Below are 14,011 nucleotides of genomic sequence, written 5' to 3'. Positions count from 1 at the left end.
CTTCAAATCTTCGACTAATATCTATGTTGAATCATACTTAAAAGGGCGGCTGACGCGTTGACCTTCAAAATGAAGAAAGTTTTTAGGAAAATACATTGCAACCTAAATTTGTCCAGATAAATCAAGATAAATCAGTTACACACTTTAACTTTACGGGTGACCTTTTATCCCCTTATTTTTATTTGAAGTGGAACAAACAAGAATGTATACTGGGTGTTGTCTTCATCATATGAGTAAATACTTACCCGCGTCGAAGGTTTATATCGTATCAATCAATACATAACACAATTATTCATAAACAAGAATATCACTAAATTATAATTAATTAAACACATTCTTACCTTGATTATCACTTAATCATAATAAATTAGTATGATACACGCAGTACGAATAAGTCTTTTACCCTTCATGTGCTGATATTCTAGTATTTTTATATATCAGGTGTTCAGTTACAAGGTAACTATGCTGGTGGGAGATTATAATCAACATGCGCGCATAGATTTAGATGGAACATCACTATTATGATAAAAAAATAAAAAAATTATGTATACAATCTTGGGAAAAAAAATTGTTATATGATCCGACTAGGCACTAGGATTCTCAACTAAATTTTCAGACGATAAAGGGATTTTTTTTTTGTTTCTATCCAATATTTGAAACTTATTTACCAAAATTGTTCTAATTTTGTATATTATCCGCCTTAAACAAGGATTACTTACAAATTATATACATTTCACCTTAAAAGGCTTCAAATCCATTATTAGTGCCTTAAATTAGGGGATTTAGTTACACCATTTTTCTTTTTTTTTTCCTCCTCCCCTCAATTTCCCTATTCTTTGCTGCCTCTCTCCACCCAAAATTCCCGTAATTGAGAGCCAAAATTCGTGGGCAGTGAAGCTACGCTTCATATGAAGATAATTCAGAACTTTAAATGCAATATCCTTCCTTGCAAAGTACGCATCTGAATGTTGCGTTGTTTCCATAGTTGGCATATCAACTATTCCTTTTAATTGCAGAATTATTTTGCATTCCTTAGTTGCGAGCATGGTTTTCTTTAAGGAATATAAATTGTTTCTTTCATTGCAAAATCCTTGCTTTTCTTAACTCACTTATCTTTTTCCTTTTCACCTAGTTCATCCCAGAAATTCGGAACAAATTTGTGCTATCCTCCATGTCCTTTTTCAAAGCTTCTGTAACAGTGGTGAATATCGCAAACATGACATATATATCAATGATCTCGAGATTAGTTGAAGCTGAAGCGTAAGTAGAACAGAGAGATGATAAATTTGTATGACACAACAACATACAAATTAAAAAATAAATTTCGTAAAAATTTAATATAAATTTGATACATCTAAAACATCATATAAACTAAAAATAAATTTTATACAACTAATTATATAATATACAACTTATTTACAACTTATCTACAACTTTCATACTTATTAAAAATAAATTTCATACAACTAACTATACAGTATACACTTATTTATAACTTATCTACAACTTTCATACATTATTTCTACCTAGTTAAATACAACTACAATATCATACAACTTAAATACAATTTTTATACAATTTTTATACAATATATCTTTTGTATATGTTGTATCTGATTTGTAGATATTTTTTATGTGGTGTGTGTTTCTTCCTCTCTAAAATTTCAATCAAAACTTTCTCTCTTGATACAATTTTGATACATATCAACAATTTTATGTAAAAAGATAGTATTGATAACTTAAATACAAATTTTATATAACGATTCATATATTATACAACTATTTTTCAACTTTCATATAACATTCAAATAAAAAAAATATAACTACAATAAAATACAATTCACATACAATTATACTACAATTTTACTACAATTTCATAAGTATATTGTATGTCATGTTTCAATCTTCTTCTTCTTAGAGTTACAATTTAAAATTCAGCCAAAATCAAGTCTAATCTTCATCAAATACCCTCAAAATTGAGATATAAACTCCAAACAATATTCTCAATTGTTTGCAACAATACCCAATCTAAACAAATAATAATTTTTGAAAATCCAAATTCGATTTCAAAGCTTCAAAGCTTTTTAATGGTTGTCAATGGTGGAGAGTTAAATACCTTCAAAATTTATTGATTGACAATTTCAATTTGAACACCAAATGTGCAACATGAAAGAAAATTGCTAAGTTAAAACGATTGAATTCTATTGATGAATTTCATTAAAACTATATACAATAAGAAAGCATAAAAAATAGAGAACACCAAATGAAGAAAAATTGGGGAAAAAAGCAGAGAAGGAGAGCAGAGAGACGAAGAGAGAGAGAGAGAGAGAGAGAGAGAGAGAGAGAGAGAGAGAGAGAGAGAGTGGGCAAGTATAAAGAGATAAGGAAATAAATATTCCTTATTCAATTCCTAATATAAAGGGATACTCGTTTAAAACTTATTTTTATATAATTAGTAAATTGTATATGACCATATAATTAAATTGAAACTTGAGTAGGGATGGGTAATAAGGTTTCAAATAGTGTATAAGAAGGTAAAAATCCCACATTTATTTTTTATTCATTTTTCGGCTTGGCCTTTCTAAGCCAAAAGCGTTAACTATTGAGAAACATTAATATTTACCGAGTTTTCTTCCCTCGTGTGAATTATAATTCTAGAAGTAAAAAAGGAAAAATAAGGCACTCCAATGAGGTTATAATTTTCATGGAGTCTTGCGTCACACACATGAGATTCACGATTAGCGGAAAAGAAGTTTGTGATCCACGTTGTATATATGAGTAAGTGGAATCTGATTAACCCTTAAATTGTCAAGGTTTACATCTAATCAGCTCGTGCTAATACTTCATATATAAAGAGAAGTTCCATTGCAAGAAGCAAACTGCCGAAGCCGGTTTTTTTGAACAAGGTCTTGTGTGTATGTTTAGATATGGCTCTTATATTGGTCTTCATCTCCTTTATATGTTATTTTTGGACATTTTACTATCTTTTAAAGAAATGACTAATTTCACGCTCTTTCTTTCGATGGGGATGATTAGGAAATCCTATGTTTACCTGAAAAATGAATGGAGTTGAATTTGTATATGGTTCTAAGGATATGTGATATAGATTAATACAAATCGTAAGGATAAATAGAAATATCAAATATGGATTGCAAAGAATGCAAAATAAAAAGGTTGTAAAGAAGATGATTTTTAGGACTAAGCAAGATGAATCAATTTATGAAACTTAAAAGAGTAACTCTTGAATATAGGAGAATATGGTGCTTGTTACAATGTAAGTCAAAGAACTGCCTCTACAGAAATGTAGCCATCCTCTTTATAGTGGAGGATCCTACTTTAGATATAATTAAAAATACATAGTGGAGAACCCATGATAAATCAATTTTTCCCTAATTTCCGCCGAGATTATCTCCCTTAGTGTGTTTGCAACGGCTCTTGTATGTGAGCTCGAGCTCGATCGACCTCGATGCTGGTTGGTATTGCTTCTAGAACTCGATATGGACTCGGGATCAGGTAATGATTCGGACTCGATCCCGGTTGGCCTCTGCTCCTTAAGTTCGAAATCATCTCATCATAGTTCGATTCGGACCCGAGCTCGATAATGACTTCGAACTCGGTGTTTGATCTATACCCGAAATCTGAAACTTGTTTGTACCACCTTCGAAACCCATCTCGATATTACGAAGTCTTTCTTTGATCCATTATGTTTCGACCCCGATCAATCGTACGAAGGCCGAAATCTATTTTGATCGTATACAGATAGTCCCCTCGTTTCTCGGGAAGGATGTGGTGAGAAACGATATGATTTCTCAATGGCTCGATTGGATTATAAGCTGACGTTCACATTGGGCTCGATCATGACGCACGTGATAGTTGTCTCGTCGATTTAGTTTTTCAAGGTATTTAATGCATGTCAGATGGTGGTCGGCCACCGCTGATATTGAACCGTCATTGTTTCAAACTATAAATAGCCTTTCCGTCCACCATTCATCACTTTTACTTCTTCAATCTTCAGAAAATTTTTCAAGTTCTTTTTCGTCTCTTCTAAGTTTATTCGCTGATCTTTGACTCTTTTCTGCAAAATTCTTCATCTAAACCACCAAATCTTTGTCACCTTCTTTAAATCCAAAAATGGTGAAGACATCAAAAACCGTCCCCCAAAAGAAAAAAGCTTCTTCTTCCCAATCTGCCGCCGACAAATCACCGGTGGATCTAAGGAGTGCGTTCCGGCGGTGTGTGTTCTTACCTCCGATTTCAAACTCGATAAAGGTTCGTCGGTTCCTGGCCGATGTGAGCCCGTATCGAGATATATTTGTTCGATCACTCGGGGGTATATAGAGTAGATAAAAAAAGATTGTAACTGGGGGAACAAAGAAGTGGTAGTGCCATCTCCCGAAGAGGATATTACTACTCACGTGAGAGGATTTTTAAGTGTGTACACTTACCCTTTCACGTTAGGTCCCCTCGACCCTGTTATCATAGATTTTTGTCGTAAATACCTAATAACCATAGGCCAGATCCATCCTTCTTTTTGGCGGATCATTATTTTGATCCGATATTTTGTGAACAAAATCGAGGGGATGCCTTTCACCCTTGATCATCTTGTCCGATTGTACCGTCCTCATCTCTTTTGAGGAGGGTTAATAAAACTTCAACGTCGAGCTACCAACGCTCCGTTCTCGAGTATAGACGAGGATATGGATCGAGGCTGGATGGGTAGGTTCGTTCGAGTAAGGACTTCAGACCTGATTCCGACCGAAAATATGCCTTTTCCCGAGGAGTGGAACATGAAGCGTAAGTGTAATTCTGTTGTTATCTCCTACTATTTTGTCCTTTCATTTCCTTTATCACCGATATTCCCCTTTTGTGACGCAGCGGTTCCCTGGATGCCCGGCGCAGTGCCCTATTTTAAGAACTGGGTACGGGATCTCGTTTCGACCTCCTCATACGTCGAGCGCTCATGGCGTGACTTGTCAAAGGGCCGATGGGAGGCCAAAAGTCATGGTAAGAATCTTTCTCTATTTTTTGGTAGTTCGAACAAGATGCTTTTCACACACTTTAATAAAAATTTCCGTATGTAGGTGTGGGCAAAGATGCGATTTTGAGGCCCTCGTCCGTCGAGGAAGAGGCTTCGGCCTCTGTCCGAAAGCCGGTGAAAGATAATAAGAGAAAAAGAGCCCCCGTCCTCGAAGATCAAAAACTGAAGAAGAGGACGGCTCGTAAGCCGAACAAGAATATCATTCCTTTGACCGTAGAGTCAGTTCTGCGTCTGAGGGATGAAGAAGAAGAAGAAGAAGAAGAAAAAAATGATGGGTCTGCGCTGGCAGCCCGTACGAAGAAGACCACCGACGTTCCACAGGCAGTTGGATCGATGGTGGTTCTAAGGCTCCGCCTCGAATTGAGGATATATCGGAGAAAGATTCGGGCAGAGTCCCCGAGTTATTGGAGATCGAAGATGCTTCCCATCGAAGCCAACGGATGGGAGATATGTCTGAAGGGGCTCTCCCCGAATCTCTTCGAACCAAAGAGAATGCTCCAAGTGATTCACTTGGGGCAGTAGCAATCGAAGACTCGCCCACCTTCCCTACTTTTTCCGCAGGGGCTATTCGGGAAGCCCAAGATTTGGGGGCCCTCGAAATAGACAGGCCTCATGATGGAGAGGATCCTTTTCGTGACCTGTTTACCGGTGTCGAGGACGCTACTGGTAGAAGTGACGCATCGGATTTTTTTCACGGAGTGCAGCAGGCTTTGAATCAGGTAAGCCTTAAATTATATGGCATTACCTTTATGTTTGCTTTTCTTTTCTAACTTCATTTCTTCTTTCTTTGCAGGCCGCGGTAGTTCATCTAATAGCATGTTCTCGGTCCCGAACTAAGTTGCGTCGATATGAGGCCGACCTTTAACGGGTTACGGAGGAGAGGAACTCCCTTAAGCTCCTCTTAGGGCAAAGGGGAGAGGAAATAAAAGACCTCTGAGCTGAGTTGGCTAAGGCTTACCAAGATCAGACCGATCTGTCCGAGCAGGTAATGATACTTTTAAAAGCCTATGGGCTCGATACCGGAACGATGGCTAATTTTTCGGTCTCACAGCTGCAGAAGAAAATTGAGATGATCGGAAAACTCCGTGAGGAGGTCGATGAGACAAAAGCAGAGTCTTTGAAGTGGAAAGAAGGTATGGATCGCTTTGCTGCAGAGAAAGAAGTTGCTCGAGCCCAATTATCATCGGCCAAAAACTAACTTCAAAGTAAGAAGGAGAAAAGCTCGGTTCAAGAAAGAAAGATAGAGGAGCTCGAGGCTCGGTTGGCCTCTGAAATTGCCAAGGCCGAATCTAACGCCGAAAAGGCAAAGGCTGATGCGGATGCACTCGTGGCCGTCTATCGGGCCGACGCTGAAGCTGCCTAGGTCCAAGCAAGAGAGGCAGCTGAGACCGCCGATACTTGAGCACATTGGGTCGCTGAACTTGATAAGTGCCGATCTCGGAGGGATACCCTCGAGGAGATCCATGCTCGAGGTTTCGATCTCGCTAAAGAGATAAAAACAGTTAAAGAACTCGAAGCCGATGCTGAAGCCTTGGTTTTCGATGATTACGATGATGATAATGATGACGATGATGGGAGTAAGAGCGGGTCCGAGAACAGGGGGAGCCCGATGGAGAAGAGATCGCTCCCGGAGATAACCAAGAAACTTAGCCCTTAATTTCTATGTTGTAATCAATCATGTAAACAATCTTGTATATATAAAAATATCTTTTTCTTTTGCCGACTTGCTTCTGTTTTGTTTCCTGCCTTGTGAAGATTTTATTCATGCCTTATGAATGTTTTCACAAGGATTTAGGCAATCTGATCGAGTGAATTTTTTCGAACTCGAAGAAATGTAGCCCGTAGGCTTAATGGTCGAGTGAATGATTCGAACCTGAAATAATATAGCCCGTAGGTGTAATGGTCAAGTGAGTGCTTGCTCGAACTCGGAATAAGAGTAGCCCGTAGGCTTAATGGTCGATTGAATGATTCGAACTCGAAGTAATGTAGCCGGTAGGCGTAATGATCGAGTGAGTACTTGCTCGAACTCTGAATAAGAGTATCCCATAGGCTTATTAGTCGAGTGAGTGCCTGCTCGGACTCGGAGATTTATCTCAATACTGTTTGCATAATAAATTTTGAAATAGAGGAAATTTTCTTGGATATAAAATATCGATAAAGAAGAGAACTTTATTTGCAAGTCATTATACATGTGTTCATATTTTGCGTCAGGGCTCGGGCCAACTACATGAGCATGGTTCGTTTTGACCATTTGGCTCTTACAACTTTTCCTATTGGAACCCTGTTGTTACAAAATAACTTTCTTGTATCAGAACTTGATATATTTGAGGGCTAATGCCCCCCAGTATTCGAGGTCGATTGTAAAGAGGCCTCGGATACTGTCGAATTATTTCTAAGTTTAGCACGATCATTGGTTGCCTCATTAAAAACCTTGCCGAAAAACTCATTTGGGATAAAACCGGTCTAAGGAAAAAAGAGTGCAACGCGTGCTTCCAGACCTAGGGCTTCATATTGAAGGATCCATCCTAGCTCCTGATCGGACTCCTGCAGGGGTTAGTTTCGAAATGTAAACGAATATGGGAGGGTCGTACCTTAGCAGTAGTATCGTTTTAGGTGCGACACATTTCAATTGCTTGATAGTTGTTTATCGTTTACAATACAAGCTTGTATGATCCTTTTTCGATATTTTCGAGAACCTGATACGGCCCTTCCCACTTCGGTCCTAGTTTTCCTTCGTTTAGATTTCGGGTATTGAGGGTGACTTTCCTTAGCACTAAGTCCTCGAGTTTAAAATGGCGAAGATTGGTTCTTCGATTATAGTATCTTTCGATTCGTTGCTTTTGGGCGGCCAATTGGACGAGAGCAGCTTCTCATTTTTCATCCGATAATTTGAGGCTAGTGTTCATAGCCTCGTTATTTGACTCTTCTGTTGTATATCAAAACCTGGCACTGGGTTCCCCGACTTTGACAGGAATCAAGGCTTCGGAGCCATATACTAAGGAGAAATGGGTTGCCCCGTACTAGATTTTGATGTTGTTCGATATGCCCAAAGGACTTCGGGTAGGATTTCTCTCCATTTTTCTTTAGCGTCGTTCAACCTCTTCTTTAGGTTTTGAATGATAGTTTTGTTCGTTGATTCGGCCTGTCCGTTCCCACTGGGGTGATACGGTGTTGATAATATCCTTTTTATTTTGTGGTCTTCAAAGATTTCGTCACTTGCCGACAAACTGTTTCCCATTGTCACACTATTTCGGTGGGTATCCCGAATCGACATACGATATGATCCCAGATATAATCTATAACCTCTTTCTCTCTTACTTTCACGAACGCATGTGCTTCAACCCATTTAGAGAAATAGTCAGTCATAAATAAAATGAACTTAGCTTTACCTGGGGCCGATGGCAGAGGGTCGGCGATATCTATTCCCCATTTCATGAATGGCCATGGGGATAGGACTGAGTGAAATTGCTCTCCGGGCTGATGGATCATTGGTGCAAACCTTTGACATTTGTCACATTTTCGAACAATCTCCTTTGCATCTTTGCCCATATCGATCCAATAATACCCTGCCCTGATTATTTTTCGGACTAATGAATCGGCACCGGAGTGATTTTCACAAGTGCCCTCATGCACCTCATGTAGGATGTAATCGGTGTCTCCTGGACCTAAGCATACTGCCAATGGTCCATCGAATGTCCTTCGGTATAGCGTTCTATCTGCAGTTAATGTGAATTGAGCAGCTTTCGTTCGTAGGGCCCTCGAATTTTTAGGGTCCGATGGGAGCTTTCCATTCTTTAAGTATTCAATTTATTTATTCCTCCAATCCCAGGTTAGGCTCGTAAAATTTATCTCGGCATGACCTTCTTCGATCACGGATCTCGAGAGTTAAATGACAGTCCCCGAGCTTATTTTGCCTTCCTCGACCGATGATCCCAAATTTGCAAGTGCATCAGCCTCACTGTTCTGCTCTCGTGGAACATGCTGTAAAGTCCATTCTTTGAAACGGTACAAAGTGACCTGCAGTTTGTCCAAATACCTTTGCATTCTATCTTCTCGAACTTCGAAGGTTTTGTTTACTTGATTTACCACCAGCAAAGAGTCACACTTGGCTTCAATGACTTCTGCTCCCAAGCTTTTAGCTAGCTCGAGACCTACAATCATGGCCTCATACTCGGTCTCGTTGTTAGTCAACATAGTAGTTTTGATAGATTTCCTAATAGTGTCACCTGTGGGTGGCTTTAAAATGATTCCTAGCCCGGACCCCTTCACGTTCGAAACCCCATCCGTAAAAAGGGTTCATACCCCCGATGACGTACCCGACTTCAATAAGAGATCTTTTTCGACTTCGGGTACAAGGGTCGGCGTGAAATCGGCCACGAAGTTTGCTAAATTTGAGACTTGATGGCCGTACGGGGTTGATACTCGATATCATACCCGCTGAGTTCTATGGCCCATTTGGCCAATCGGCCTGATAGTTCGGGCTTGTGCAAAATATTACGAAGCGGGTAAGTGGTTAATACGCATATGGGGTGACATCGAAAGTATGGTCTTAACTTTATAGAGGCGCTTATCAGTACAAGTGCCAATTTTTCTAGATGCGGATATCTAGTTTCTGCTTCTCCTAAGGTTCGACTTATTTAATAAACGGGAAATTGCGTACATTGATCTTCTCGAACTAGGATACCGCTTATCGCAATTTTCGATACAGCCAAGTACAAGCAAAGTTTTTCATCTGTTTTTGGAGTATGAAGCAGTGGCGGGCTCGATAGATATCGTTTTAATTCCTCTAATGACTGTTGGCATTCCGGGGTCCAAGCAAAATCGTTCTTCTTTTTGAGTAGAGAGAAAAATTAGTGACTTCGATCTGACGACCTTGAAATGAATCGGCCTAAGGCTGCAATCCGTTCCGTTAGCCTCTATACGGCTTTTATGCTGTCCACGATGGCGATGTCTTCGATGGCCCTGATTTTATCGGGGTTAATCTCGATCCCCCAATTTGACACCATGAAGCCAAGGAACTTGCCCGAACCGACCCCGAAAGCACACTTCTCGGGGTTGAGCTTCATGTTGTATTTTCTTAAAATCTCGAATGTTTCCTGCAAATGGGTCAAATGGTCTTCTGCGCGTAGAGACTTAACTAGTATGTCATCAATATAAACTTCCATTAATTTACCTATTTGTTCCTCGAACATTTTATTTACTAGGCGTTGGTAAGTAGCTCCTGTATTTTTTCGCCCGAAGGGCATCACATTATAACAATATGTTCCATAATTGGTGACAAATGAAGTCTTTTTCTGGTCTTCCGGGTTCATTTGGATTTGATTATACCCGAAATAGACATCGAGAAAAGTAAGGATCTTGTGGCCAGCAGTGGCATCGATCATGCGATCGATGTTGGGCAGCGGAAAAGAATCTTTGGGGCATGCTTTGTTCAAATCTTTATAATCTACACACATTCTAAGTTTGTTCCCTTTTTTAGGCACTACAACTACATTGGCTAACCATTCGGGATATTTTACCTCCCGAATGGACCCTATTTTGAGAAGTTTGGCTACCTCGTCCTTTATGAATGCATGCTTTATCTCGGACTGGGGTCTTCTCTTTTGCTTCACCGATCTGAACCTAGGGTCCAAGCTTAGCCGATGTGTTGTTATATCCGGTGGAATTCCTATTATATCTAAATGGGACCAAGAAAAACAATCCATGTTATCGATAAGAAATTGAATAAGTCTGTTCTTGAGTTCGGGGTTTAATCCCGTTCTCAGGTATACCTTTCATTCGGGCAAACGCTCTATTAATATGACTTGCTCCAATTCTTCAATCGTTGATTGTGCAGCATCGGAATCATCGGGAAGCACGGAGGATCAAGGAATCCTATGATCATCATCTTCATCGATCTTCTGATTTTCTGGTTGGGTTAAAGCTGGTGTCTGTGATTACTATTTGGCATCTTGTTCCCCTTTTGAGCTCGATCCCTTTATTGGCGAAGGCGAGGATATCAGATTCGCTTCCTCGATGGCAAACATTTCTCTTGTCCGTACACTGTTATGACCCCCCTCGATGTTGGGAATTTAAGAACCTGGTGTAGGGTCGAAGGTACAGCTCTCATATTGTGGATCCATGGCCTTCCAAAAAGGGCATTGTACCTCATGTTGCCTTCGATTACGTGGAACTTCATTTCCTGGATGGTCCCGGCCACGTTTATCGGCAGAATTATCTCGCCTTTGGTAGTTTCACATGCCATATTGAATCCGTTTAGGACCAGGGTCACGGGTACGATCTAGTCCTCTAGATCGAGTTGTTGTACGACCTTCAATCTAATGATGTTGGCCGAGCTCCCTGGATCAATTAACACATGCTTAACTTTAGTTTTATTCATAAGTACGGATATTACCAGTGCATCGTTATGAGGTTGTATGGCTCCTTCTGCATCTTCATCATCGAAGGACAAAGTTCCTATTGGTGCGTAATCCTGAGTTCGAGATCGTTTTTCTCTCACAATCGATGTCTTAGTGCGTTTAAGCACCGACCCTTGAGGGGTATCGACGCCGCCGATGATCATGTGAATGACGTGTTGTGGTTCTTCTTGTTCGTTTTGCTTGCCGAAATCCCTGGTTTTGAAATGATTCTTCGCCCTGTCGCTTAAAAATTCTCGAAGGTGCACTTTATTGAATAACCGGGCTACCTCCTCTCTTAGTTGCCTGCAATCTTCCGTTCTATGGCCATGGGTGCCATGATATTTGCACATTTGATTGGGATTTCTCTGGGCAGGATCGGTCTGCATGGGTCGAGACCATTTAGTGTCTTTGATGCGTCCGATAGCCGACACGATGGCGGATGCATCAATGCTGAAGTTATACTCCGATAACCGAGGCGTTTCCTTAGATCCGGTAGGCCTGTCGAACCCACTTCTGTTCATCAGTCCCCGAGATCCTTGACCTCGATTACTTCTTTTGTTGATTTGTCCGGGGTTACGTCTCGATTCACTGATTCCGTGGTTTTCGTTATATGGTCGATATCGATCCCTGATCGGACCTTGTTCTCGATTGATATCCCTTAGAGCACCGGATTCAGCCCCCAACTGATTATCTCCGACTCTAATTTTTGATTGGTACCGATTGTGCACATCGGCCCAAGTGATAGCTGGGTACTCGATCAGGTTATGCTTCAGTCATCGTGATGCCGTCGAGCTTTATTCGTTCAAACCTTGAGTGAAAGCCTGAATAGCTCAATCGTCTGTGACTGCTGGCAGATCTATTCGTTCCATTTGAAAATGAGATACGAACTCCCTTAACATCTCGTTATCCTTTTGTCTTACCTTGAAAAGGTTTGATTTCCTCGTTGCGACCTTTATGGCCCCGACGTGTGCCTTTACGAAAGAATCTGCTAACATGGTAAATGAGTCGATCGAATTCGGTGGTAGGTTGTGATATCAAATCATTGCTCCCTTCGAGAGGGTCTCTCCGAACTTTTTCAACAACACAGATTCGATTTCATCGTGCTCCAAATCATTACCCTTGATGGCGCACGTGTAAGAGGTGACGTGTTCGTTGGGATCGGTCGTTCCGTTATATTTGGGAATTTCGGGCATACGGAATTTTTTGGGGATTGGTTTTGGGGCTGCGCTCGAGGGGAAAGGCTTTTGCACGATTTTTTTGGAATCCAACCCTTTTATCATTGGTGGGGCCCCCGAGATCTGATCGACCCTGGAATTATATGTTTCTACTTTTTTATCGTTGGCTTCGACTCGCTTTGTGAGCTCCTCGAGTATTTTAGTGATTTCGGGAGTAGTCCCCGGTTCTTGCTCGTTTGACCTCACTATGGCTGGCTCCGTTCTGTGGGCGATTTCTCGGAGTGGACTGGGCTCCGTCTTGCTTGGTAGCTGGGTTTGGCTCTGCAACTGAGCTATCGCTACCTGTTGGGCTTGCAACATTTCAAAAATCATACGCAAGCTAACGCCGTTTTCCTCAATGTTATGGGTGTTTCGAGCTGCAGACCGAGTGCTACCATGAATGCTATTTTCAGGTTCCAAATGTATGTTCGCCTCAATGGCCACATGCGAATTGATATCTATCGGCACTCCGATCCGAGCTCCAACGGCGTTGACAAGTAGTCTTTCGGTATTGGGTGTCAAGTTGTTGTTCTCATCTTGAAGACCAACTTCGTTATTGATAGGTAAGGCCATTTGATTGGTAGTTAGTCGCTGCTAATCTGAAATCCGAGATACTTTCGGAAACAAGCACAAAACGGTGTATTTTTGTAGATTCGTATCAAATAACCACTCTTATCCTTGGCCCCACGGTGGGCGCCAAACTGTTTACCCGAAAAACGGATGGAGTTGAATTTGTACGTGGTTCTAAGGATATGTGATATAGATTAATACAAATCGTAAAGATAAATAGAAATATCAAATATGGATTGCAAAGAATGCAAAATAAACAAGGTTGTAAAGAAGATGATTTTTAGGACTAAGCAAGATGAATCAATTTATGAAGCTTAAAAGAGTAACTCTTGAATATAGGAGAATATGGTGCTTGAATTACAATGTAAGCCAAAGAACTGCCTCTGCAGAAATGTAGCCATCCTCTTTATAGTGGAGGATCCTACTTTAGATATAATTAAAAATACATAGTGGAGAACCCATGATAAATAAGTTTTTCCCTAATTTTCGCCGAGATTCTCTCTCTTAGTGTGTTTGCAACGGCTCTTGTCTGTGAGCTCGAGCTCGATCGGCCTCGGTGCTGGTCGGTATTGCTTCTTGAACTCGATATGGACTCGGGATCAGGTGATGATTCGGACTCGATCCCGGTTGGCCTCTGCCTCTTAAGCTCGAAATCATCTCATCATAGTTCGATTCGGATCCGAGCTCGATAATGACTTCGAACTCGGTGTTTGATCTATACCCGATATCTGAAGCTTGTTTGTACCACTTTCAGAACCCATCTCGATATTATAAAAATTTTCTTTGATCCAT

The sequence above is a fragment of the Nicotiana tabacum genome, chromosome 4 (genome assembly GCF_000715075.1).
Source record: "Nicotiana tabacum cultivar K326 chromosome 4, ASM71507v2, whole genome shotgun sequence".
NCBI classification, from domain to species: domain Eukaryota; kingdom Viridiplantae; phylum Streptophyta; class Magnoliopsida; order Solanales; family Solanaceae; genus Nicotiana; species Nicotiana tabacum.
The sequence above is the reverse complement of the archived record's forward strand: the minus strand, read 5'-3'. Positions refer to the sequence as shown.